Genomic DNA, 26128 nt, shown 5'->3' on the forward strand with positions numbered 1-26128 from the left:
GGTGCCATTTTTGTGCCCATAGCTGTGCCGCTAATTTGAAGGTAATGTTTGTTTTCGAATTGGAAATAATTGTAACGAAGCACCAGGTCAAGTAGGGTAGTAAGGGTGTGCTCATTAATCTCTAGTGCCATATCAGCGTTTTGACATGCCTCCACGGTACACCTGATGCCGTCTGAATGGGTGATATTTGTGTAACGCGATGAGACATCCATTGTAACCAGGAAGCTATCGGGGGTATTACCAGTCCAGACATTTCTCTCAAAAAATGGTTTTTGGCCTTGATATAGGCCAAAATTGTGGGAATTGCGTTTTTCAAAATAAAATCAAGAAAGGTGGAAATTGATTCTGTTGGAGTACCATTGCAAGATACAATAGGGCGGCCTAGATTGCCACGCTTGTGAATTTTCGGGAGTAGGTAAAAGTGTCACGGTGCTGATTGGGTGGGCGTCGTTGCTTTAAACATGTCCTTAGTTATATCGCCATTTTCAAGAAGCCTTGTGAGTTCAAGGGTGATTTTTGATACGAACTGTTGTGTTGGGTCCGCAGGAAGTTCCTCATAAAAATTATCATCACTCACATGTCGGAGTCCTTCCCTAATGTAGTCGGTTTTGTTAATTACGACTATTGCTCCGCCCTTAGCCACCGGCTTTATAACAATATCATCCCGATGGCGGAGGGAGAAAAGGGCCTTCCGATCATCAGTTTATAGGTTGTTGCAGACGGTGTTTGTTTTCTTTAATGCATTCAACACGTATTTTTCAACGGCCGAAATGTACATATCGAGGTGTTTGTCCCGACCATCGCTCGGCGTCCAACATTTGTCTGATGCTCCCGGAATTTTTTTGTGTGGGTTCGTTTCCCGGTCGTAGAAGTATTCACGAAGGCGCAAGTTCCTCGCAAAATTGTCGAAGTCCTGGTACAGCTGAAATTAATTAAATTTACCCGTAGAGGGACAGAATGTGAGATATTTTGATAGCAGTTTAAGTTCAGATTCTATGAGCGGTACGTCCGATAGGTTGACAACGTTGGATTCTGGATGCGCCGAACTTTAAGATGGGGTTTGACTCACAGGACATACGCTTTTCTCCTCACCTAAGGGTACAGCAGTTGGACTATCCGGAATGGAAGAATTCTCAGTTCTGGTTTGGCTTCCTCAGCATCCAACTCCCTGCTTCCTAAAGAAGTGATCTGGAATGAAGATGTCTCTCCGCATCTTTTTAAATTTTTGGTTCATTACACCTCCTTTTTGGGATTCGTATCTCTTGAGTTCCATTCTTTCCGTTTCGGATATCTCCGTGCTGCTCCGAAGGGAAGTTTCCAACTTCTCTAATTCTAATGTCTTTCTTTCTCCGTGTCCTATTATTACCTGCATTAGCTGCAAGGATGCGTCCTCAAGAATATTGTTCCACCGTGCCATTTCATCTGCATTAAGATCGGTCATTGCCGGTGTCAGCCTTAGCCGCAGTCCTTTAGGTATTTTACGTGCTGTTGCATATGATTTTAAAGTAGCACTGTGCAAATTGTAGCGCACTCGCTTATCTATGATTTTGCGAAGAGAGAGGAAGGCGCGCGACCAGGGTCGTCTCGTTCGGGCCGTACCTTTACGTGGGCAGAGTCAGTCGTTGCGAACACCCGCGTCAGTCGTCTCAGCGGGGGTCTGGCGTGTCCCGTTGAGGCGGCGTGGCGCAGTCTTCGGGGTCGCAGCTGTGGTGGGAGAGACCTCCGGAGAAGGGGGAGCCCGCTGACATTCCCGCTGTGCCGGCGTTGCGCCTGATGTTGGACTGTTCGGTGCCTGTGGTTTGAAGGGTCTCTGCTGCAAGCCGAGCGCCCTAAACGAGATAGCATTGCGGAAGTGCTCCGGACCTCGCGCACAAAATGGGAGGCCTCGCAGTTGAAGGTTCTGACAAACCCCCAGTCTCCCCCTCGTCGGCGCCGGTTCAGGGTGCGGGGAAGGGGCAGGCTCAAGCATATCCTTTTGAAGGCCGGACGGTGGAGGCGACATATATATATATATATATATATATATATATATATATATATATATATATATATATATATATATATATATGGGAAAGAAGACGTTCTACGTCTCCCGCGGTAGTCGAGGGGCGGCGCTAGTTGACCAGCCTCAGAGCTTTTGTAAATATAAACGCCCGCTTTAAAGTCGAGAGAGAAGCTGCTGTGGGGATAGCGTAATGGCTAACGCACCGCACCGGTTATGCGGAGATGTGGGTTCGAGTCCCGCTCCCGGAAAACGGCGGATTTTTTCTCGACTTATGTTTTCGCTTATTTATCAATGAATCAAAAAGAAACGTGACAAGCACACGTCATTCGACCCTATTAAATATTTCGAAAAAAAAAAAGCCGAATAGCAGTGGCAATGACGACTGCAACCTTGATATATATATATATATAAGGTTAGTAGAGACAGAGATAAACGAGAAAGACGTACAAAATAAAAATAAGTTTACTGACGTTTCATGGAGAGGACTCCCTTTCTGCAGAGTCCTCTCCCTGAAAGTCAGTAAACTTATTTTTATTTTGTACGACTTTCTCGTTTGTCTCTGTCTCTACTAACCTTATTTTTTCGCGCTCTGTGTGAGTTTTTATCTTTTCAGACTACATATATATATATATATATATATATTTATAGGGTTTTAGAAATGAGGGGCTCGTTAGGAAATACAGAAAGAAATGCCGGCAGTCTACAGCGCCAAAGAAGGTATAAGGGAATGGTTCGACTATTTGTTACCGTTAGTGACGTTACATTATTATTATTTTTATTTTATTAAGTACGTGATAAAGAAAGAAAGAAAAACACGCGCCCAGACTGGGGACCGAACCCACGCCTTTTGATTAGATCTCGAATGCCTTACCAACTCGGCTATCTGGGCGACTGTGTTTTCCATCGCTTTCTGGGTTATTTATATTTACTACAACTGTATCTGACGCTTGAGGGTGGTAGCCAGCGACACTCAGACTACACGGGGAGAAGGGGACCTTCTTTTCAACCCCCGGGGCGTGACGCAAACGTGTACAGCCTGTCATAAGCGAGAAACTGGCGGGAAACCCTCTTATGCTACCTTGGCATCAAGGCTGCCAGAGCCGAGGCCCTCGCTAAGCTTTCGCACGATAATAGGGTTTTAGAAATGAGGGGCTCGTTAGGAAATACAGTAAGAAATGCCGGCAGTCTACAACGCCAAAGAAGGCATAAGGGAATGGTTGGACTATTAATTACGTGATAAAGAAAGAAAGAAAAACACGCGCCCAGAGTGGGGTTCGGTCCCCACTCTGGGCGCGTGTTTTTCTTTCTTTCTTTATCACGTAATATTAAAATAATAATAATAATAATGTAACGTCACTAACGGTAACAAATAGTCCAACCATTCCCTTATGCCTTCTTTGGCGTTGTAGACTGCCGGCATTTCTTTCTGTATTTCCTAACGAGCCCCTCATTTCTAAAACCCTATTATCGTGCGAAAGCTTAGCGAGGGCCTCGGCTCTGGCAGCCTTGATGCCAAGGTAGCATAAGAGGGTTTCCCGCCAGTTTGCCGCTTATGACAGGCTGTAGCCGTTCGCGTCACGCCCCGGGGGTTGAAAAGAAGGTCTTCTTCTCCCCGTGTAGTCTGAGTGGCGCTGGCTACCACCCTCAAGCGTCAGATACAGTTGTAGTAAATATAAATAACCCAGAAAGCGAAGGAGAACACAGTCGCCCAGATAGCCGAGTTGGTAAGGCATTCGAGATCTAATCGAAAGGCGTGGGTTCGGTCCCCACTCTGGGCGCGTATTTTTCTTTCTTTCTTTATCACGTAATAATAAAATAATAATAATAATAATGTAACGTCACTAACGGTAACAAATAGTCCAACCATTCCCTTATGCCTTCTTTGGCGTTGTAGACTGCCGGCATTTCTTTCTGTATTTCCTAACGAGCCCCTCATTTCTAAAACCCTATTATCGTGCGAAAGCTTAGCGAGGGCCTCGGCTCTGGCAGCCTTGATGCCAAGGTAGCATAAGAGGGTTTCCCGCCAGTTTCTCGCTTATGACAGGCTGTAGACGTTCGCGTCACGCCCCGGGGGTTGAAAAGAAGGTCCCCTTCTCCCCGTGTAGTCTGAGTGGCGCTGGCTACCACCCTCAAGCGTCAGATACAGTTGTAGTAAATATAAATAACCCAAAAAGCGAAGGAGAACACAGTCGCCCAGATAGCCGAGTTGGTAAGGCATTCGAGATCTATTCGAAAGGCGTCGGTTCGGTCCCCACTCTGGGCGCGTGTTTTTCTTTCTTTCTTTATCACTTAATTAATAAAATAATATTATTAATAATGTAACGTCACTAACGGTAACAAATAGTCCAACCATTCCCTTATGCCTTCTTTGGCGTTGTAGACTGCCGGCATTTCTTTCTGTATTTCCTAACGAGCCCCTCATTTTTAAAACCCTATTATCGTGCGAAAGCTTAGCGAGGGCCTCGGCTCTGGCAGCCTTGATGCCAAGGTAGCATAAGAGGGTTTCCCGCCAGTTTCCCGCTTATGACAGGCTGTAGACGTTCGCGTCACGCCCCGGGGGTTGAAAAGAAGGTCCCCTTCTCCCCGTGTAGTCTGAGTGGCGCTGGCTACCACCCTCAAGCGTCAGATACAGTTGTAGTAAATATAAATAACCGAGAAAGCGAAGGAGAACACAGTCGCCCAGATAGCCGAGTTGGTAAGGCATTCGAAATCTAATCGAAAGGCGTGGGTTCGGTCCCCACTCTGGGCGCGTGTTTTTCTTTCTTTCTTTATCACGTAATTAATAAAATAATAATAATAATATTTTAACGTCACTAACGGTAACAAATAGTCCAACCATTCCCTTATGCCTTCTTTGGCGTTGTAGACTGCCGGCATTTCTTTCTGTATTTCCTAACGAGCCCCTCATTTTTAAAACCCTATTATCGTGCGAAAGCTTAGCGAGGGCCTCCGCTCTGGCAGCCTTGATGCCAAGGTAGCATAAGAGGGTTTCCCGCCAGTTTCCCGCTTATGACAGGCTGTAGACGTTCGCGTCACGCCCCGGGGGTTGAAAAGAAGGTCCCCTTCTCCCCGTGTAGTCTGAGTGGCGCTGGCTACCACCCTCAAGCGTCAGATACAGTTGTAGTATATATAAATAAACCAGAAAGCGATGGAGAACACAGTCGCCCAGATAGCCGAGCTGGTAAGGCATTCGAAATCTAATCGAAAGGCGTGGGTTCGGTCCCCACTCTGGGCGCGTGTTTTTCTTTCTTTCTTTATCACGTAATTAATAAAATAATAATAATAATAATTTAACGTCACACACACGTCATTCGAGCACACGTCATTCGACCACACGTCATTCACACGTCATTCGACCCTATTAAATATTTCGAAAAAAAAAAAAAAGCCGAATAGCAGTGGCAATGACGACTGCAACCTTGATATATATATATATATATAAGGTTAGTAGAGACAGAGATAAACGAGAAAGACGTACAAAATAAAAATAAGTTTACTGACGTTTCATGGAGAGGACTCCCTTTCTGCAGAGTCCTCTCCCTGAAAGTCAGTAAACTTATTTTTATTTTGTACGACTTTCTCGTTTGTCTCTGTCTCTACTAACCTTATTTTTTCGCGCTCTGTGTGAGTTTTTATCTTTTCAGACTACATATATATATATATATATATATATATATATTTATAGGGTTTTAGAAATGAGGGGCTCGTTAGGAAATACAGAAAGAAATGCCGGCAGTCTACAGCGCCAAAGAAGGTATAAGGGAATGGTTCGACTATTTGTTACCGTTAGTGACGTTACATTATTATTATTATTATTTTATTAAGTACGTGATAAAGAAAGAAAGAAAAACATGCGCCCAGACTGGGGACCGAACCCACGCCTTTTGATTAGATCTCGAATGCCTTACCAACTCGGCTATCTGGGCGACTGTGTTTTCCAACGCTTTCTGGGTTATTTATATATACTACAACTGTATCTGACGCTTGAGGGTGGTAGCCAGCGACACTCAGACTACACGGGGAGAAGGGGACCTTCTTTTCAACCCCCGGGGCGTGACGCGAACGTGTACAGCCTGTCATAAGCGAGAAACTGGCGGGAAACCCTCTTATGCTACCTTGGCATCAAGGCTGCCAGAGCCGAGGCCCTCGCTAAGCTTTCGCACGATAATAGGGTTTTAGAAATGAGGGGCTCGTTAGGAAATACAGTAAGAAATGCCGGCAGTCTACAACGCCAAAGAAGGCATAAGGGAATGGTTGGACTATTTGTTACCGTTAGTGACGTTACATTATTATTATTATTATTTTAATATTACGTGATAAAGAAAGAAAAACACGCGCCCAGAGTGGGGACCGAACCCACGCCTTTCGATTAGATCTCGAATGCCTTACCAACTCGGCTATCTGGGCGACTGTGTTCTCCTTCGCTTTCTCGGTTATTTATATTTACTACAACTGTATCTGACGCTTGAGGGTGGTAGCCAGCGCCACTCAGACTACACGGGGAGAAGGGGACCTTCTTTTCAACCCCCGGGGCGTGACGCGAACGTCTACAGCCTGTCATAAGCGGGAAACTGGCGGGAAACCCTCTTATGCTACCTTGGCATCAAGGCTGCCAGAGCCGAGGCCCTCGCTAAGCTTTCGCACGATAATAGGGTTTTAAAAATGAGGGGCTCGTTAGGAAATACAGAAAGAAATGCCGGCAGTCTACAACGCCAAAGAAGGCATAAGGGAATGGTTGGACTATTTGTTACCGTTAGTGACGTTACATTATTAATAATATTATTTTATTAATTAAGTGATAAAGAAAGAAAGAAAAACACGCGCCCAGAGTGGGGACCGAACCGACGCCTTTCGAATAGATCTCGAATGCCTTACCAACTCGGCTATCTGGGCGACTGTGTTCTCCTTCGCTTTTTGGGTTATTTATATTTACTACAACTGTATCTGACGCTTGAGGGTGGTAGCCAGCGCCACTCAGACTACACGGGGAGAAGGGGACCTTCTTTTCAACCCCCGGGGCGTGACGCGAACGTCTACAGCCTGTCATAAGCGAGAAACTGGCGGGAAACCCTCTTATGCTACCTTGGCATCAAGGCTGCCAGAGCCGAGGCCCTCGCTAAGCTTTCGCACGATAATAGGGTTTTAGAAATGAGGGGCTCGTTAGGAAATACAGAAAGAAATGCCGGCAGTCTACAACGCCAAAGAAGGCATAAGGGAATGGTTGGACTATTTGTTACCGTTAGTGACGTTACATTATTATTATTATTATTTTATTATTACGTGATAAAGAAAGAAAGAAAAATACGCGCCCAGAGTGGGGACCGAACCCACGCCTTTCGATTAGATCTCGAATGCCTTACCAACTCGGCTATCTGGGCGACTGTGTTCTCCTTCGCTTTCTGGGTTATTTATATTTACTACAACTGTATCTGACGCTTGAGGGTGGTAGCCAGCGCCACTCAGACTACACGGGGAGAAGAAGACCTTCTTTTCAACCCCCGGGGCGTGACGCGAACGGCTACAGCCTGTCATAAGCGGGAAACTGGCGGGAAACCCTCTTATGCTACCTTGGCATCAAGGCTGCCAGAGCCGAGGCCCTCGCTAAGCTTTCGCACGATAATAGGGTTTTAGAAATGAGGGGCTCGTTAGGAAATACAGAAAGAAATGCCGGCAGTCTACAACGCCAAAGAAGGCATAAGGGAATGGTTGGACTATTTGTTACCGTTAGTGACGTTACATTATTATTATTATTATTTTAATATTACGTGATAAAGAAAGAAAGAAAAACACGCGCCCAGAGTGGGGACCGAACCCCACTCTGGGCGCGTGTTTTTCTTTCTTTCTTTATCACGTAATTAATAAAATAATAATAATAATAATGTAACGTCACTAACGGTAACAAATAGTCCAACCATTCCCTTATGCCGTCTTTGGCGTTGTAGACTGCCGGCATTTCTTTCTGTATTTCCTAACGAGCCCCTCATTTTTAAAACCCTATTATCGTGCGAAAGCTTAGCGAGGGCTTTGGCTCTGGCAGCCTTGATGCCAAGGTAGCTAAAGAGGGTTTCCCGCCAGTTTCCCGCTTATGACAGGCTGTAGACGTTCGCGTCACGCCCCAGGGGTTGAAAAGAAGGTCCCCTTCTCCCCGTGTTGTCTGAGTGGCGCTGGCTACCACCCTCAAGCGTCAGATACGGTTGTAGTATATATAAATAACCCACAAAGCGAAGGAGAACACAGTCGCCCAGATAGCCGAGTTGGTAAGGCATTCGAGATCTAATCGAAAGGCGTGGGGTTCGGTCCCCACTCTGGGCGCGTGTTTTTCTTTCTTTCTTTATCACGTAATTAATAAAATAATAATAATAATATTGTAACGTCAATAACGGTAACAAATAGTCCAACCATTCCTTTATGCCTTCTTTGGCGTTGTAGACTGCCGGCATTTCTTTCTGTATTTCCTAAGGAGCCCCTCATTTCTAAAACCCTATTATCGTGCGAAAGCTTAGCGAGGGCCTCGGCTCTGGCAGCCTTGATGCCAAGGTAGCATAAGAGGGTTTCCCGCCAGTTTCCCGCTTATGACAGGCTGTAGACGTTCGCGTCACGCCCCGGGGGTTGAAAAGAAGGTACCCTTCTCCCCGTGTAGTCTGAGTGGCGCTGGCTACCACCCTCAAGCGTTAGATACAGTTGTAGTAAATATAAATAACCCAGAGAGCGAAGGAGAACACAGTCGCCCAGATAGCCGAGTTGGTAAGGCATTCGAGATCTAATCGAAAGGCGTGGGTTCGGTCCCCACTCTGGGCGCGTGTTTTTCTTTCTTTCTTTATCACGTAATTAATAAAATAATAATAATAATAATGTAACGTCACTAACGGTAACAAATAGTCCAACCATTCCCTTATGCCTTCTTTGGCGTTGTAGACTGCCGGCATTTCTTTCTGTATTTCCTAACGAGCCCCTCATTTCTAAAACCCTATTATCGTGCGAAAGCTTAGCGAGGGCCTCCGCTCTGGCAGCCTTGATGCCAAGGTAGCATAAGAGGGTTTCCCGCCAGTTTCCCGCTTATGACAGGCTGTAGACGTTCGCGTCACGCCCCGGGGGTTGAAAAGAAGGTCCCCTTCTCCCCGTGTAGTCTGAGTGGCGCTGGCTACCACCCTCAAGCGTCAGATACAGTTGTAGTATATATAAATAACCCAGAAAGCGAAGGAGAACACAGTCGCCCAGATAGACGAGCTGGTAAGGCATTCGAAATCTAATCGAAAGGCGTGGGTTCGGTCCCCACTCTGGGCGCGTGTTTTTCTTTCTTTCTTTATCACGTAATTAATAAAATAATAATAATAATAATTTAACGTCACTAACGGTAACAAATAGTCCAACCATTCCCTTATGCCTTCTTTGGCGTTGTAGACTGCCGGCATTTCTTTCTGTATTTCCTAACGAGCCCCCCCCCCCCCCCCCTCATTTTTAAAACCCTATTATCGTGCGAAAGCTTAGCGAGGGCCTCGGCTCTGGCAGCCTTGATGCCAAGGTAGCATAAGAGGGTTTCCCGCCAGTTTCCCGCTTATGACAGGCTGTAGACGTTCGCGTCACGCCCCGGGGGTTGCAAAGAAGGTCCCCTTCTCCCCGTGTAGTCTGAGTGGCGCTGGCTACCACCCTCAAGCGTCAGATACAGTTGTAGTATATATAAATAAACCAGAAAGCGATGGAGAACACAGTCGCCCAGATAGCCGAGCTGGTAAGGCATTCGAAATCTAATCGAAAGGCGTGGGTTCGGTCCCCACTCTGGGCGCGTGTTTTTCTTTCTTTCTTTATCACGTAATTAATAAAATAATAATAATAATAATTTAACGTCACTAACGGTAACAAATAGTCCAACCATTCCCTTATGCCTTCTTTGGCGTTGTAGACTGCCGGCATTTCTTTCTGTATTTCCTAACGAGCCCCCCCCTCATTTCTAAAACCCTATTATCGTGCGAAAGCTTAGCGAGGGCCTCGGCTCTGGCAGCCTTGATGCCAAGGTAGCATAAGAGGGTTTCCCACCAGTTTCCCGCTTATGACAGGCTGTAGACGTTCGCGTCACGCCCCGGGGGTTGAAAAGAAGGTCCCCTTCTCCCCGTGTAGTCTGAGTGGCGCTGGCTACCACCCTCAAGCGTCAGATACAGTTGTAGTAAATATAAATAACCCAGAAAGCGAAGGAGAACACAGTCGCCCAGATAGCCGAGTTGGTAAGGCATTCGAGATCTAATCAAAAGGCGTGGGTTCGGTCCCCACTCTGGGCGCGTGTTTTTCTTTCTTTCTTTATCACGTAATTAATAAAATAATAATAATAATAATGCAACGTCACTAACGATACCCAATAGTCCAACCATTCCCTTATGCCTTCTTTGGCGTTGTAGACGGCCGGCATTTCTTTCTTTCTATTTATATATATATATATATATAAATATATATATATATATATATATATATATATATATATATATATATATATATATATATATATATATATATATATGTATATATATATATATTTATATGATGCCAAGGTAGCATAAGAGGGTTTCCCGCCAGTTACCCGCTCATGACAGGCTGTAAACGTTCCAGTCGCCCCTCGGGGGTTGAAAAGAAAGTCCCCTTCTCCCCGTGTAGTCAGAGTGGCGCTGGCTCCCACCCTCAAGCGTCAGGTACAATTCTAGTAAATATAAATACCCCACAAAGTGAAGGAGAACACAGTCGCCCAGATAGCCGAATTGGTAAGGCATTCGAGATCTAATCGAAAGGCGTGGGTTCGGCTCCCACTCTGGGCGCGTGTTTTTCTTTCTTTCTTTTTTCCTTTTCTTTCTTACTTATATTTAAAAATGGTTAACTTGACTAACTGTAGTAAAAAAATAAATAAAAGAAGGAGCCTAACAACACCCCTTTGCCTCATTTGGCGTTGTAGACTGCCGACCGATCTTTCTGTATTTCGTCGACGAGCCCCTCATTTTCTAACTATATTATTCTGCGAAAGCCTAGCGAGGGTCTCGGTTCTGGCAGCCTTGATGCCAAGGTAGCATAAGAGGGTTTCCCGCCAGTAACCCGCTCATGACAGGCTGTAGACGTTCGAGTCACGCCTCGGGGGTTGAAAAGAAGGTCCCCTTCTCCCTGTCTAGTCATAGTGGCGCTGGCTACCACCCTCAAGCGTCAGGTACAGTTCTAGTAAATATAAATACCCCAGAAAGTGAACGAGAACACAGTCGCTCAGATAGCCGCATTGGTAAGGCATTAGAGACCTAATCGAAAGGCGTGGGAAAAACACGCGCCCCCACTCTGGGCGCGTGTTTTTCTTTCTTTCTTTCTTTCTTTCTTTCTTTCTTTCTTTCTTTCTTTCTTTCTTTTTTTCTTTCTTATGTATATTTAAATAGTGTTAACTTGACTAACTGTAGTAAAAAACGTAAATGAAAAAAGGAGCCTAACAACGACCCTACGCCTCCTTTGCATTGTGGACTGCCGACCTATCTTTCTATATATATATATGAACTCTGCAGGTGCGACCCGTGGTGATAATTAACAACATAAATAATCGCCGCAGTCTATTCTTTATGCCTATATTCCATAGGATGAACCGAGGAAATTTTTTTCTGACATGCTCATGATGTGGAAGGAGAGTGGCCTATCTGTTGTATTCACAAGTATTCTACAGAACTATTTAAAACCAGTGGCGGTAATTTTGAAATTACGGAGTTGAATGGCTTCTCTATCTGTAATCTTGATGATGTTTTCGATTGGGCCTTCTTCGGTGTGGCTACGTTTGCGATATGGCATACAATACCTGGCTCATGGTCAGGTCTGTACAAGTATTATCAGGTATTTTATTCTTAATCTTGCTCTATACTGGTGTTAACTACGTGAACTAAATGACTATATTTTTTGGCTTTTGGCGATTTTCTATTCTTTTCTCTGCAAGGCCATACCGAGGGTTCTTACGTAACTGTTTTTCAGCGATATCATGATGTATTTTTATGGTTTTCATCATTTACTGGACAAAGATTGCGGTGGTGACAGGACCGCTGCAAATTTGAAGTTTTAAAGTACGTGTACTTACCGTAAAAACCCGCGTATAATACGAGGTATAATTTGGGGACATCAAAATCAGAAACAAAAATTTCACCCGCGTATAATGCGAGGTAAAGAGCACAGAAAACATTTATTTGCCCTGCAGTTACCGTTCAGTCATTGTCAGTTTTCGCTGGCACTGTCTCCCGACGTCTGTTCAGTCATCGTCAGGTTCGCTGCCGCTGTCTCCTGAAGTCGCCTTCTCGGAAATGTCTTCCCACAGAAAGTGGTCCTCAGTGCCATCAAGGGCGTTCGAGATGCCGCATTTCTTAAAAGAGCGACTGACGAGTTCCTCTGGGATGCTGGCCCACGCATCCGCGATCCAGCCACAAAGCACCGCTGGAGAAGCCCGCGTCAGCCATTCGGTAGCTGTCACTTACGGGTCTCCTGACCTCATCCCCTCTTGGTAGCAGGACCTGATGCAGTCTTTGAAAGGCTTGTTGATGCAAACGTCTAGCGGTTGCAGCTGGGATGTCATTCCTCCTGGAATGACAATGAGTTCGGTGCGGGGTTCGCGCAACAACTTCTTCACGGAATCGGCCAGGTGGCAGCGAAAGGCGTCCAACACGAGCACTGATGGGAACCCCCAACAGTGCTCCAGGCCGCCGACACCATACAGATTTTATCCCGTCAAGCACCAGTTGCTTTCTCCACCCGCGAATGCTGCCTTCGGTGACGCCGAACTGCCGTCCTGCGGCGCAATTCCTGATGGTCTCGGCACATAAAATAACTTTTCTTTTAATTGCAGCCGAATAATGCCTTCGTGCACCCGACATCGTGATAGACTTGCGGTGAACGTGCCGATCCTTCGCGTGGTCAAAACAAACAAAATGGCACCGGCTGGGAGAAGCAGCAGCCAGCTAACGCCACCGCAAGATGGCGTACACTCCGCTGAAACCGAAAGTGCAAATTTGCGGCTGAAAACTTTGGGATCCACATATAATACGAGGCACAAATTTGTCATAGTAAAATTTGGAAAAAAATCTCGTATTATACGCGGGTTTTTACGGTAAACGCCGCATTCTCGGTCTCGTTTTGTATAGAGACACATTTTAGTTCGTTTCCGGTTACAATATCGGCTTACCTCGAATTTAGTGAGTCTAGCCTTAACCTTTGGCCCCTTTTTCTATCTAGTAGGCACAATGATGGCCCCCGCAATATTTTTGGTAGCCGGAGAGAGCCTTGGTTGGGTCGTAAGTTGGGTGTCCGGCTGGCAGCCATGTCGGACCAGTTTGCGTCTGCCATAGATGTATGAACTAACCTTAGTGTGCCGGCTCGTGTCTTTTCAAAAGGCAAATAATAATTGGCTCCGGCAGCAGCATCAATGTCCGCCAATGTACACAGTGCTCACGGATTGAAACGCGACACTGCGAGCGCGTGGCCTGCGGCTGATGCAGCGCCGCCCATGGAAGCTAGGTGTGATATTGTGGTATACCAAGCGGATGACAGCGTTTTAACCGTAGGCTTGCTGCTCCTAGTTGCCAAGAAGCGGGCTGTGGTTCCCCGCAGCGACAGCGGTGCGGTGCGAGCCTGTAACGCAAGAGCGCGTTTGTGCGCCGGTGGTAGCCCCCCGGCGGTTCGCACAGCCAATTTCGTGACATCGTCTGCTCGCGCGCTCTAACGCGTGCCCTTCCGATGCGACACAAGTAATGTGCATTTAGGCCACGGTCGTGCTTAGCTGAATAAAACGAGTGCCTGCACGAAGGAACAGGCAGCTTTATTTCATGATATAAACTAAAAAAAGAGGAGAGCTGACGAAGTACTAATGCACCGCACCACAGGCGAACCCGCCTGCAAAGGCGTCTTTCTTTTTTTTGGTTTATATCCTGGAATAACGATTTTTGTTCCTTCATACAGAAGTTTCTTTTATTCGGATGAGCGTGACTGCGCATTACATGAACATTACTGTTGCGAATTGGAAGGGCACGCGTAACAGGAGCGCGCGCACACGATGTCGCAAAATCTGCTACGCGGACACCCGGGTTACTAGCGTCGGCGCACAAACGCGTTCCAGCGCTTCAATCTGGCAGCGCCCCGCCGTCGCGGCGGGGAACCACAGTCGCGCTCGTAGGCAACCGGAAGCAGTAAGCGTATGGTCGACACGTACTTATACTCGCAGTATACCACAATGCAACACCTAGCATCCACGGGCGTCCACGGGCGGCGCTGCATGTACTAACGGCAACGCGCTTGCAGTGTCGAGTTTCAATCCGTGAGCACGGTACATTCTAATTGCCGAGGTCCTGCATTCCCGATTGCGGTGAGCCCTGCTATCTCACTGTCTTAGCTGAAGCTTCCTGTTAGCACCGATGATGTTCTTCCGAGGACTCTCGAGGAGCATGCCTGATATCGGACTGCTAGACGCCATAAAAAAGTCGAAAAAATGAGTATGATAATGCTATCCCGTAAAATGGAAGTCTTCCAAAGGCGCAATGGGATTGAGGCCGGCTTCATAGGGCGAGGAAGCTTGGTTTTAATCCGATCACGGGAAGCGATTTGTAAATGCGCATCACGGCTTGTTGTCTTAGCTCGCCCGCAGTTACGCCGTCTAGCCACTGCAGTAACGCGTCGTAACGGACGTCAGGCACACAATCAGAGGACTCGAAAAGATACCCGCTCGTCCCTCGATTCAGCCTTCCTGCCAAGAACAAGGGGTTTATCTAAGCGAAACCGCTTAAAATCCGGGAACCGTTAGAACATTTAGAACCGTTAGAATAGTTAGAACCGTTAGAACCGTTAGAACGTTTTTCAGGCTTAATATATAAAACAACCCGCAGTCTCCGCTTCTATTTATTAAAAATACTTACTGGGTTTTCTTTAAAGAAAGTGAGAAAAACAAAGAACTGGCCCAAAAAAAAACACGATGCATGCAAAGTGGCGCAGAAAGGCTCCAGCACGTGTGAGATGAAATCAACTACGAAAAGACAGCAATCACGTTCGTGTATTAAAGGAAGAACAAGAAAAAAAATATAAAGAGAAGAATGCCAAATGTTCCCAGAGCAGGCGTGCGAGCACTGAGAATGCGGAAAAATTGAATTGGGTTGAACAAACCAATGTTAAATTCATTGAGAGAGGAGTTAGACTCGGAGGGGAAGAGCGAGAGGGGTGTTAGTAAAGAGCGAATGGCGCCACAGATCGTACGGCGAATCCATTCTCTGTATGCAGACAGTTTTTACATTAAGTTGAACTGCATCACTTGAACAGCGTCTCGGACGCAACTCACTTGATACAGGCTTCGCTCAAAATAATTTCTTCGTAGCACCAGTAAATCATGGAAGTCTTCACCTAACACGCTCACCAAATATAAAATCACTCGAAAGCGCTGGGAGCGTGAGAAGCAAGTTGGGGCCGTTCAACCCTAACTTAAGTAAACATGAAAGATTGTGCAGAGCAAAAACAACACACCTAAAATCACACTAATGTTCGCTACAGCTGCTAAGCACGCATATTTAAAATTTCATTCAGGAATTACGTTTTTGGGTCACCTTTATTATCATCTTCATCAACAACAGCCTATTTGGGTATACTGCTGGATGAAGGTCTCCCCCAATCACCTCCACCCGTTTCTGTTCTGGGCTGCCCGTGTCCATTCCTTGCCTCCGAATTTGCTTATTTCATCTCTACATCGCATTAATGGCCTTCCTCTTCTTCTAGTGCCGTCTAGAGGTGTCCATTCTGTTGTACTTAAGGTCCCCCTAGTTGTCCTTTCGTCGTACCACATGGCCAGCCCAAGTCCTGTTCTTTTTCTTAACGTGGACTAGGATTTCGTCTATCTGAGTTTGCTCCCTAATCTAGGTAGCTCACGTTCTGTCTGTAAGCGCTACTCCTAACATTCGTCTCTCCATGTCACGTTGAGCGGACCTAAGCTTGCTTTCTAATTGTTAAGTAAGTCACCAAGTTTCCGCACCGTTTGTCATCACCGGTAGGACGCATTGGTTCAATACCTTTCTTGTTAGGGATAGAGGCATCTGAGTTTTCATTATATTCGAGTGCTTGCCGAATGCACCATATCCCAATCCTATTCTGGGCCTGATTTTTTTCTCGTGGTTCGGGTCCGCACTGACCATCTGGCTAAGGTAGTGATATTCCTGTACTTGTTCCAGTGTTTCGTCTCTTAGTCTAAAACAGCATGTTTATTTATGTAAAAAAGCATGTTTATTGTTCAGCATGTTTATCATAACTTTAGTTGTATTCTTGTTTTATCTTTAGCCCTACATCTAAGCTCTGTGATTTAAGTTCCTCAATCATGTTTCGGAGCTACTCTGCAGATTCACTGAGCAAGACTATGTCATCTGCAAACGTTAAATGGCTTAGGTATTTGCCATTTATCCGTAAGCCTAAGTTTTCCCAGCCAAGCATCCTGAATACACTCCCCAGACATGCGGTGAACAAGTTTGGTGAGATGGTATCTCCTTGTCACACTCCCCTTCGGATCAGAATTTCATCACTTTGCTTGTGAAGTGTAATGCTGTCGGTGCATTCTTTATATATGTCGTCTAGGAGTACTCTATAAATATCATATAAAGTGGTTTATTATACTTTGCGCATTTTTCTGTTACTTTGTTAATGACATGGATGTGATCCATTGTAGAGTATCCTTTTCTTAACCCAGCCAGTTTTTTGGAAGCCTAGGCTGGCGGTTATGCGACGAAGTACTATCTTGGTAAATAGTTTGTATACAGCCCACAGAACACTGAAGGGTCTGTAGTTCTTACGGTCCTTGTTATCTCCCTTCTTGTAAATTTGAAATATATTGGTGTTTTCCAGGCTTTTGGTACTTTTAAAGTCCTTAAACATACTGAGAATAGTTCAGCAGGCTTTTCTAGAAATATTTCTTCACCCTCCTTTAGAATGTCTATGGTTATGCCATCGTCTCCTACTGCTTTCCCTCTTTTCATGCCGTTTAGTGCCTTTTCTACTTCCTCTTTCGTTACTGGTGGAAAATCGCGAGCAACGCTTGTAGGCTCGAAACCTGGTCTCGCTCCAGCGTCGCTGGCGTATAGCCAGGTGTAGAACCGTTCTGCGGCTTTTATTATCCCTTCCACATTCTGCGTAACGTTACCCTATTGATCTCTGAGTGCGTACATTCTGTCTCTGCCAATAGCCAGAATATTCCTTGTTCCCTTCAAGCTTTCTCCTCTTTCTAAAGTTTCCACGATGGCCGACATGCCGTACGAAGGAAAGTCATTTGTTTTACTTTTGTTTATAATTTTTGCCACCCCGAAGTTCAGTTTGATCCACCGTACCCGAGCTTATCATCTTCTGGCGCTGCGAAATAAGTTCCTTTATTTGCCTAGTTGGTTCTCCTGTTTTCTTCCTACATGATGCTACTCCAGTAGCCGCTGCTGACTCCCTGAATACTGTAGTTAGGTTATCACTCGGTGTCGACACTGTCCTCGTTCTGACCGTCTAGATGTGCGAATCTGTTCTGAAGGGTTATTTTAAACTTATGTGTCCTGCATTACTTACTTGACAATGGCTTCTTACTTTCTATGAGCTTCCTTCTTTCTTTTTTGACGTTCAGCCTTTTGTTGCACCTAACCATTCTATGATCACTGCACCTAATCTTGCTTAGTACCTCCACGTCTTGCACAATACCAGGGTTGCAACTCAGAATGAAGTTAATTTCGTGTTTTTGTAAACCCGTCAGAACTTTTTCAAGTCGATTTTCTGCTCTTGCGTTTCCGGAAGAATATGTTCTGTAGTTTGAGGTTGTTTCTCTCAGCAAATCCAACAAGTGTGTCACCTCAATAGTTGCGAGTGCCTATTTCAAAAATTCCCACTGATTTTTTTCCTACTTTCTTGGCACCTACTTTTGCTTTAACGTCTCCCTTTACAATTGGGAACTGCGCGGTTCCCTTATTCATTGCTTACTCGACATCTTCGCAAAAACTATCTATGGCCTTGTCCTTGTAGCTAGCCGTGGGCGCATACGCTTGTATTATCATTAACCTGTACCGGTTGGTAAGCTTGATCACAACAACTCCAACCCTTTCGTTCTTTCGTTAACACTGAAGAATTCTTCCATATTTCCTGCTATTTCGCTGCTTTTCGAAAATCCTATCCCGTGCTCTTTCTTTTCGTGAAGCTCCCGATAGCAGAGAATATAGTCAGTTCTATGGAGCCTTTTCCTCTTCTTCAAACCACACGTAGCCCAATAATATCCCACTTAACGACTTTGAGTTTCTTAACAGTACAGCTAATCTACCCTCGTGCGGTGAACATTGCCATGTTCAAGTTCCACAGGCGGCCTGTCTAGATCAAAGGATTCTTAGCACCCTCACCTGTATTACTTGCCTGACCGCCGCTGTGGTCAGGTGGCCTACAGCTGCCGGGGTCTGAGGGCCGAGATTTGGGTTGGCCTTTCATAAGGGGGTTGAGCCAAATACTACCACAGGGTGGCCTTATCCTTCTCTCGTGAGGGAGTGCTGTTTGTGTCCCCAAGAGCCTTCCTAGCATGGTTGAACCTTTCCAGTGTAGCCTCTAAGGTATCCGGCATGGTGTTTTGCTTCCGGACCATACAGCAGAAAAAAAGAAAATAAAAAAAGGAACTGTCGCGCGCGTGTTTTCAAAATAAATAGGATCCTAAGCGGCACGTTAACTTCTCATACGGTGCTACGGAAAACATTTTGCGTCTATCCAGAAAGGTCGCAGTTGTTGTTTGGTCCTTGTAGCTTTTAGGGTCTTAAATGGTGTCGGGCGATTCTTAGTAAAGATGAGCCAGTGAGCAAATAAGGAGTGGTCAGAGCTATTGTCCGCGGAAGAAACAGCCAAGCGTGTCGCACTTTGATAAGGTAATCAGTGACTGGTACTTTGGTGTAGTGTATTTTGGATAAGAACGTCTTCAAGGATGAATCGCTGGTAGCTTTCGCATCCATACGTAATTTAAAAAAAACAGAAAACTACTTATAATTGCACTTGGATATCCATAAAGCTCCAGAGAATTGCATTTCGTGGCATCCGCAGTTTCTACCAGTTTGGAAGTATGCCGTCGGTAACTTTAACAATACTTCTTAAAAACACAACTACTACATGGCCAGCGGACGCCATAGTCGCAAACTGAACGCGGGGGCATACTCTGCTAGCATCGTAAACCCGGAAAAATATTGGGGAAGGCCCCAACTTACAGGTAGTAATCGCGTTACAATTCCGTAAGCAAGGATAAACCCACATAGACACCAACAGAGGCGGAATATAGTACGCATGTCCATCTCCTACTGAGAGGAGGTCTTTTGTGCCTCGGAACACGAAATACGGTACCGTCGTTCCGCGAGACAGGAGCCGCTGAACGCTACACTGCACGGGTACCATCCACCTGAATTCGTTTGCGTGGCGAAACTGAGATGCACTCAGGAATCTTGGCTACCCCGAATGCTTTTGTTCTTTGTGAGTTGGCCTTTAAATATACACCGGGGGATTAACGCGGTTCTAGAAGTTTCGAACTAGGAATTCTTTCCGGCCGGGCTCAAAGGCCTACTTAGAAAGAGGGAAATAAAGGGTTTGCCGGGGATACATCATGAAACCTTGTTCTCTCCCCATGCAGCTGATTGCCTTCGCGCGTGGAAACTGAGATGCGTCCAGGAAGCCTGGGTACCGCAAATGCTTTACTGCTTTCGGATTTGGCATTTAAATATACAGCGGGCGATTAACGCCGTTCTAGAAGATTAGAAGTTCCAATTCCTTCGTGCCGGACTCAACGGCCTACTAAGAAAGAAGGAAATAAAGGTTGGCGGGGGGTACATACTGCAGTATTAGTTTCTGCACACGAAGCTGAATTCCTTCGTGTGGCGGACACTGAAATCGCGTCCAGAAAGCCTGGCTACCTTAAGCCTTAATATACTTGCTTTGAAGACGCAAATCCGGCAATACTATTTAAAAATTATTTTCCACCGCAGTATCTCTGGGTCTCTTTCTTCGCATTATACTTTTAGGTTCTTGTTCGGAGGAAATTGCTTGTACCGGCTCCTAAATTGGGTATGTGCCATGAATAAGCATGAACGACGAGAACTTTTGTTCTTACGCTGGGCCGTGTGAAGATTTCAACGCTGCCGGGCATTGGTATCCTATTGTTTTGATTTGGGTTAAATGTTTACTGAATTACGCATCTTTTTATTTACGCTTTTCATGGTACTTGTAATGAAATGTGTCCACGGTATTTTTCACGGCGTCGCGTATTACAATCAAGCCCTATAATAAAGCAGTAGAATGGTCAAGGTAGCATTACCGGCACGAAAGCCACCTCTTTGCAATATTTTCCCAGATAATCAATATGTTTAATGAAAAGCCAACCTCGTTTATAGCATGACAGACATTCTACGAAGAGCCGAGAACTGTTCGCGAAGGAAAGACGCTGCGCAAAAGACAAGAACGAAAACAGAGACGACAACGCGAGCCAATCTTCCACTTACTATCCATAGTAGCAAGAATTTCATTTATAATATTTTACTGAAGAACGCTAAGTTTCTTCAGCCTAACATAATCAATAGCATTCAACTGTCTCATCAGTTCGAATACCCACCCCACGTGGTCATTGCAACTGACACATTGAAAAAAGACGAGAAGGTTGGGGTGGGTATTTTCTTTCCGGCATTGAACTGGTCCTTACCAAATTTTATCCCCATTTTTCCTGCAGAATTGTTGGTCCTATTCCTTGCAATCGTGCAACATGATTCGTCGAATTCTTCCGTGATGTTACTTAACGACTCCCTGTCCGTGCACATGGCTCTCTCCTCCGAAACTTTACATCGTATTTTTAAACCATTTTATTCCTACGTCCCTGTTCACGTGCGGGAGATTCGGCTTCTTTGGCGGCCCGGCCACTGAGGGTTAACCCTCAATGAAACCTCTGACATATTAGCTAAAACAGCTACGACTTTACTGATCATAGATGTACTTCCCCCGTTTTCTGGCGTGTTGTTGGCACGTTATCGCCAATACCTGTTGAATTAAGATGCCTCTGATCATGGTCTACACACTTATCCTCAACTTGAACACCTCAGGTACCCCTGGAAGAGAAGTTTCTGCCAAAATCCCTACTGTGAAGTATTCCTGACCTCTTTTCGCTGTGGTGTGCCACCACGTAATCGGTATCTATATAGGGCAAATGTGATACCCTCCTCCTTGTGCCACTTTGGCCAAGAAATTGAATTCGAAGAACATTTCTTTATTTTTCGCTGCCGATTTTCTGACCATCGGAAAGGCTGCTGGAGATTCCCCTGCTACATCTTGGACTGCCTTTGACTGTGCCGGTGCTTTTGTCGTTTGGGGGAACTAGGCTGGGCCAGTGCCATAGGGACGTGTGCAACGCCCGAGGTGTTCCCCAGAGTGTGGCGCTGAGAACTACACTCTTCAACATTGCCACAGGTGGCCTGCAGAAATGCGTGCCACAGTCGTTAGAAATCTCTCCGTACGCCGACGACATATGCTTATGGAGTTCTGGCTGCAATAGGCGAGTGTTACGGTCAAGACTGCAGCGAGCAATTGACTAAATTGCGGCATTTTTGGCAACTAGAGGTGATGTCCGGGAAGAAATGTGCTGCGATAGCGTTTACAAAGCATGGCCTTACGTGCTACGGCCTCACTGTTGGAGGGACCGCAATTCCATACGTACAGACCCACAAGTTGATGATGATGATGGTTGGATGTTTATGGCGCTAGGCCAGGTGGGGCAAAGAGCGCCAAAACAGTAGTCATATATGAGGGCTGAAACCTTAACCACTAAGAAAAGTCAGCAAAAACTAAAGTACAATCACAAAACGACAATGAAAATGGCTGGTGTATAGGGCTAGGGAGTGATCACGCGTGGTAGGAAATGAGGTCTAAAAATTGAGCTTCTTGTAAATATTTAAAAACGCACTTGATAGAAAACATGGGATCGTGAGACCGGAAAAACGCTGGGTGTAGTATAGTAGGACGTGTAGTTTTTATAGCTGTGGGAAGTGTTTGCGTCGTGTTGTGTGAAGTGCTTTGCATTGAATGAGTATGTGAACTACGGATAGGGCATCTCCACACCTGCCACACTGGGGTCTTGAAGACCCCGTGAGGAGATACGAGTGTGTGACATGTGTGGGCCCTATCCGTAGCCTAGAAAGGGCAACTTCTGTGTATCTGTTGCGTGTGTCAGTGGTGTATGGTCCCAAGCGTGGTTTTATAACGTGTAACTTGTTATCTGTTTGTTCACTACAGTGTGTTTGCCATCTCTGGCGAAGTTGGTGTCTGATGTGTGGCTTCATGTCTGTGTATGGCACTGTTGCTATGTCCATTGTATTCAAGAGTGTAGCTGCAGTGGCCATTCGATCTGCGGTTTCGTTCCCGGCATTTCCAGAGTGCGCTGGAACCCAACAGAAAGTGATCTGAAGGTTGGATGCATATGCAGACATGATAGCCTTAAAAACATGATTGATGACAAAGGTTTTAGAATGCTTTCCCGATGAAAGTGCTTGTACAACGCTAAGAGAGTCGGTGTACACGATGGATTTTAGGATCTTATGTTGGACTACGTGATTTATTACCAATAAAATACCGTATGCTTCCAACGTGAATATACTGCTACAAAGGTTCATTGTTTTACTGACATGAAAGTTTGGCCCATGCGCAGCACAAGCCACAGCAGTTGCAGTCTTGGACGCATCACTGTAAAACTCTTCACAGCGGTTCTTATGCTGCACAAACAAGAAATGCTGCAGTATCGCAATCCTTGGTGACATGTTCTTGTTAAATTGCATAAAAGACAGGTCACATGACACAGGGCGGAGATGCCATGGCGGAATTGAATCAATGATGGGCGTCTTGTGAATGCCTGAAAACGAGACTTCTAGCTCAGAAGCTTCTTCTCGCACTCTTACAGAAAACGCTATGGAGATTGATGGACGATTTAAAAAGATTTGCTGTGGGGATGCATCATTAATGGTCGGAGAAAAAGGATGATTTGTCATAGACATGATTTTTGAGGCATATAAAACGTCCATGTACACCCTCTGGTGATCTAGGGACCATTTATTGCATTCTACATACAGACTTTGGACAAGGCTAGTGAGAAAAGCACCACATGCGAGGCGTAGCCCTAAGTGCCGCACCGGGTCCAGCATTTTTAGTGCCGTTTTTGTTGCGCACCCATATACAACACTGCCGTAGTACAAGCGGGATCCCACGAGGGCGATATAAATCCGCAGAAGGAGTTGCCTGTTTGCACCATACGAATGGTGCGAGAGAACTTTGAGAATAGTCATAGTTTTAGGCATTTTTGCTTGAGATGTTTCCAGTGTGAAAAAAATGTTAGCTTGTTATCGAATAATATGCCTAAAAACTTGTGCTCCTTTTTAACAGGAATTGAAACGCCATTCAGAGTAATATCTGGGTTCGGATGGATCCCGCGCTTTTTGGAGAACACAACACAAGAACGTTTTTCTGGATTCAGTTTAAAACCATTCTTCTCTGCCCAGCTGGCAAGTTTTTGAACACCAAGCTGGACCTGACGTTCACAGATTGACATATTACAAGATTTAAAATATATCTGTACGTCGTCTACATACATGGAGTAAGAAATGGTAGCTGGCAATGCCTTACCAAGAGAGTTCATTTTAATTACAAACCGAGTACAGCTTAGAACTCCACCTTGCGGGACGCCGTTTTCTTGCACATGAATCCTTGACAGTACGTTACCAACTCTCACGCGAAACGTTCTTTCGGACAAATAACTACCAAGAGTGTGGAGCATATGCCCCAAAAAACCGAAAGACTTCAGGTCACCGAGGATGCCGTAACGCCAAGCGGTGTCATGGGCCTTCTCAAGGTCAAAAACTATCCTTGCGCAAACCTGTTTTTTGATGAAAGCGTCCTTGATGTGTGATTCAAGGGCGACAAGTTGGTCATTTGTAGATCGCCCCGCCCTGAAGCCTGCCTGGCAGCCCTCGAGAAGAGCGTTGTGCTCAAGAAAGTACACCAGTTTCGTGTTTATCATCTTCTCAAGGAGCTCACGCAGGCAGCTTGTCAGGGCGATGGGACGATAACTGGCGGGAGAGGAAGGGTCCTTCCCTTCCTTCAGGAACGCCACTACTATGGCCTCCCTCCAAGATTTTGGAATTTGCCCCGAAAGTCATATTTTACTGTATAGATGTAGGAGTGTTTCAAGAGTTTCTGGGTGTAGGTGTTCTATCATGGTGTATGTGATTTTGTCCTCACCTGGAGCTGAAGGCTTACATGGGGTCAGAGCGGCCTTCAGCTCATGAATTGAAAAAGGAGAATTGTAGGACGTGTGCGACTTGTTGTTATCACGCAGGGACTTCTTTTCCGCAGATGTTTTGTGTTTTATGAAAGTGTTTGTGTAGTGTGCTGAGCTGGACACGTGTTCGAAGTGTTGTGCAAGCGTGTTGGCCTGGTCTTCGAGTGTGTCACCTGTTGTGCTAACCAGGGGCAGGCTGTGTGTCTGCTGTCCTTTTAGTTTGCGTATTCGTGACCAGACTTTGTGAGTGTCGGTGTATGAGTTGATGGAAGTAAAGAAGGCGCGCCAACTATGCTTTTTCTCCTCACGACGCACACGCTTCCCTAGAGCTTTTGCCCTTTTAAAGGAAATAAAATTGACGTGGGGTACGGGCGAAGGACACCCCACGCCTTGTTTTGGGCCTCTCGCGCCCGCCTGCAGTCCTCGTTCAACCAGGGCCTCCTTTGGTTGCGGGACGCACTGGAGGCCTGGAGAATGGACTTTTGGCAGCGTCGAGTATGTGCGCCGTGATCATTTGGCTGCTTCCTCGATGTGTAGGTGATTTATGGTTGTATGGAGTAGTTTAGATGCTTCTGTGAAGGTACTCCAGTTTGCTTTTGATTCATTAAACCTGTCATGGGAAGATGGACTGCATGGGTCTTTACCTATGTATGTTAGGGAAGTGGGGAAGTGGTCACTACCATAAGGGCCCGTGCCCACACCCCACTCAAGACATGGGAAGAGAATTGCAGAACCAATAGCCAAGTCGAGATGGGAGTATGTATTATGTCCTATGTTATCGTATGTAGGCTGTTTTTTGTTGAAAAGGCATGCTCCTGAAGATGTGAGAAATCTCTCTATCAGGCGACCTCGGGCATCCGTTCTGGAGGAGCCCCACAGAGCGTTGTACGCATTAAGGTCGCCTGTTAGGATGTATGGTTCGGGCAGCTGGTCGACCCGCGCCTCGAAGTCAGAGCTCGAAAGTGCATGATCAGGAGGAATGTATATAGAGCACACCGTTATCAATCTATTGAATATTATTGTGCGAATTGCTACAGCCTCAAGGACAGTGTTCAAAGTGACAGGGTGGCATGCTACGGATTTCCAAGCTATTATGCCCACACCGCCAGAAGAGTGTAGGCAGCCACCCCTGTCTTTTCAGTTTATCACGTAGCTATTCGAGAAATGTGTGTGCTTGAAATTCAAATGTGTTTCTTGGACACACCTTACACTTGGCTGATTAGCATGCAGAATCTCGTACATGTTATCAAGATTATTCAGCGGGCCTCTGCTGTTCCATTGAACAATATTTTTTCTCCCCGTTAATAAGTGTTCAGAGCTACTGGAGTGTGACTATTTATGAATGGTCTTTTGGGGCTTGGACTCTGGAAAGGGGCTTTTTAACCTTCTCTGGAAATTTAAACTGAGGGACCCGCTCCTTCCGCTTCGAAGCAGACATGAAAGGTCTCACATTTATGTCATAATCAGATTTATGTCATACCCACACCGCCAGAAGAGTGTGTGCAGCCAACTCTGTCCTTTCTGAATAGCATGTACCGACTTAATAAATTTGTCTGTTTGGAATTGAGGTGTGTCTCTTGGACACACACGAGACTTGGCTGATTGGCATGCAGGATATTGTCACGAGTGCGTCTGCTATGAGACAGAGCCACGAAGACGACGACGACGAAAGGCTCCTCCACGTGGTGCGTGTAGAAGAGTTCGTGGAACGGCTCGTGCTTTGGAACGCTGATTTGGCTGGTCGGCGCTTCACGTGAGACCACGTCTTTTTGGTGGCTTTCTTTCTAGAGGCACAAGTTCGCCTAAATAAATCT

At 45.8% G+C, this 26128-nt stretch overlaps 5 non-coding genes across 5 annotated transcripts; 3 read left to right on the forward strand and 2 right to left on the reverse strand.

Annotated features, from left to right (window-relative positions):
- The first annotated feature begins 3711 nt into the window (after positions 1 to 3711).
- Positions 3712 to 3783, forward strand: Trnar-ucu (transfer RNA arginine (anticodon UCU)). Its single transcript has one exon. It is a non-coding gene; the product is annotated as a tRNA-Arg (tRNA).
- An 899-nt stretch (positions 3784 to 4682) lies between these two features.
- On the forward strand, positions 4683 to 4754 carry Trnar-ucu (transfer RNA arginine (anticodon UCU)). The gene has a single exon. It is a non-coding gene; the product is annotated as a tRNA-Arg (tRNA).
- A 1586-nt stretch (positions 4755 to 6340) lies between these two features.
- Trnar-ucu (transfer RNA arginine (anticodon UCU)) lies at positions 6341 to 6412 on the reverse strand. Its single transcript has one exon. It is a non-coding gene; the product is annotated as a tRNA-Arg (tRNA).
- An 899-nt stretch (positions 6413 to 7311) lies between these two features.
- Positions 7312 to 7383, reverse strand: Trnar-ucu (transfer RNA arginine (anticodon UCU)). Its single transcript has one exon. It is a non-coding gene; the product is annotated as a tRNA-Arg (tRNA).
- Positions 7384 to 8731: 1348 nt separating this feature from the next.
- Trnar-ucu (transfer RNA arginine (anticodon UCU)) lies at positions 8732 to 8803 on the forward strand. The gene has a single exon. It is a non-coding gene; the product is annotated as a tRNA-Arg (tRNA).
- The last annotated feature ends 17325 nt before the right edge of the window (positions 8804 to 26128 follow it).

The sequence above is a fragment of the Haemaphysalis longicornis genome, unplaced genomic scaffold (assembly GCF_048455015.1).
Source record: "Haemaphysalis longicornis isolate Haplotype H1 unplaced genomic scaffold, Haemaphysalis longicornis Haplotype H1 scaffold_7, whole genome shotgun sequence".
NCBI classification, from domain to species: domain Eukaryota; kingdom Metazoa; phylum Arthropoda; class Arachnida; order Ixodida; family Ixodidae; genus Haemaphysalis; species Haemaphysalis longicornis.